Source organism: Vigna unguiculata, chromosome 5 (genome assembly GCF_037176805.1).
Source record: "Vigna unguiculata cultivar grain cowpea cultivar isolate G323 ecotype 2 chromosome 5, ASM3717680v1, whole genome shotgun sequence".
NCBI lineage: Eukaryota > Viridiplantae > Streptophyta > Magnoliopsida > Fabales > Fabaceae > Vigna > Vigna unguiculata.
The window spans coordinates 17,053,385-17,055,572 of record NC_140796.1 but is presented as its reverse complement, the minus strand read 5'-3'; the positions used below and the strand labels follow the sequence as shown (position 1 = coordinate 17,055,572).

The 2,188-nt window shown below is 39.7% G+C and overlaps 1 pseudogene; it reads left to right on the top strand.

Annotated features, from left to right (window-relative positions):
• The first annotated feature begins 227 nt into the window (after positions 1–227).
• LOC114186097 (epidermis-specific secreted glycoprotein EP1 pseudogene) lies at positions 228–1,672 on the top strand (annotated as a pseudogene).
• The last annotated feature ends 516 nt before the right edge of the window (positions 1,673–2,188 follow it).

Genomic DNA, 2,188 nt, shown 5'->3' with positions numbered 1-2,188 from the left:
TTTCAAATTCACTTATAATATTTCAACTTAAATTATAAAAAAAATTTATCAAAATTTAATTATTATAATATCATTATCCTTTGTGTTTTATGGGAAAGATTGGTACAAACTACTCTCAACTTCAACTTGTAAACAATGCGTACCAGAAAAATGGACTTGGTTTTCAGGTCTAAGATTTTACTATAAATAGAGAAGCAGACTTCGTACGTAACACATCAATTACAACAATGGCTTTTCAGTCCCAACCCAAAACTTTCCTTACCTTAATTGTGTTTTCATTCTTCAGCATCATTGTTTATGCTGCTGTTCCTAAGAATGAGACTTTCAAATTTCAGAACTCAGGTGATCTTGGAGAGTTCATTGTTGAGTACGGTGCTGATTATCGGATGATAAGCATATTCAACTCTCCCTTCCAAGTTGGTTTCTACAACACCACCCCAAACGCCTTCACTCTAGCGCTGCGCGTGGGGCTTCAACGCTCAGAGCAGCTGTTTCGCTGGGTTTGGGAGGCCAATAGGGGCAACCCAGTTGGAGAAAACGCCACTTTTTCACTTGGGACTGATGGGAACCTTGTGCTAGCAGATGCTGATGGGAGAATTGCATGGCAAACCAACACTGCTAACAAGGGTGTTGTGGCCTTTAGGTTGCTTCCAAATGGTAACATGGTCCTCATTGATGCCCAAGGTAAGTTCGTTTGGCAAAGTTTTGATCACCCCACAGATACCCTTTTGGTTGGTCAGTACCTTAGAGCAAAAGGGCCATCGAGGTTGGTTAGTAGGCTTTCAGAGAAGGAAAATGTAGAAGGACCTTATAGCTTGGTTTTGGAGCCCAAAGCTAAAGGTTTGAGCTTGTACTACAAAAGCAAGAACTCTCCTAAACCAACTCTATACTGGTTTTCATCTGATTGGTTCTTCATCCAAAAAGGGTCCTTGGAAAATGTCACCCTCACATCTGATTCCGAGAGTTTCGACATTGGATTTGATTACCAAGTGGCGAATTCTTCCAGCGGTGGCAACGTGATCATTGGCAGGCCAGTGAACAACAGCACCTTGACATACCTCAGGCTTGGAATTGATGGCAACATTAGGCTGCACACTTACTTCCTCGACGTGCGTGATGGTGTTTGGAAAGTTACGTACACTCTCTTTGATAGAGATTCCGGTGAGAGCGAATGCCAATTGCCTGAGAAATGTGGAAAGTTAGGGCTATGTGAAGATAACCAATGTGTGGCTTGCCCATTAGAAAATGGATCTTTTGGGTGGAGCAATAACTGCGTGCCGAACGCTGTGACGCCATGCAAGGCGAGTGAGTTTCACTACTACAAACTTGAAGGGGTTCAGCATTACACCAGCAAATACAACACAGGGGATAGAGTAAGTGAAAGTACCTGCGGAAACAAATGTACCAAGGATTGCAAGTGTGTCGGCTATTTCTACAACGGGGAGAACTCCAGATGTTGGATCGCTTATGATCTTCAAACCCTTACTAGAGTCACTGATTCCTCACATGTTGGATACATCAAGGTGCCTAATTCTGGAGCTACTGCAATGTCGCAATCTGTGTACTTTAACTAATCCCAATAATGGTTTCACATGTTGGATATAATGTTTGTTGCAGGAGAATATCGATGTGTAATCAGTTAAGATGTTTGCAACTAATAACTTATGGTTGATTTGGGCTTAATGTACACTTCTTAATCTTCTCGTAGTTTCCTTATAAAATTGTTTAAATTCCTATGTTGGTCTCACGGCAAGACAAATTATTACCTCCAGGATGGTTAGTTTTAGGGTAAAGATATATGAAAGAATGAGATGGCTCAAATAACAATATACATACACAGAAAATTGTCATATATTAACGAGTTAAGAAATGGCATTTAAAGAGTTTGAGACCGTGTGGGCCTTGATCCTTATACGGTGTTCTACTTTCTCATTTCTGATCAATGTAAAATTTAGATTCACACTTGAATTCCTACAGTGACCAACTTTAAATCATGTTGAGTAGACGATCTATGAGAAAGCTCAATCATGCAATTAGACTCACTACAAGAATGCGAAGAAGTACCTATCATATGTCAGCCATGAAGGGGATGCAAAAGAAAAAAACTAGGAAGTTGTTAGAGCAAGTCCGATCCATTCTAAAATGATAATATAAAATTATTAAATTTTGAAAATAAAAATAAACAAGA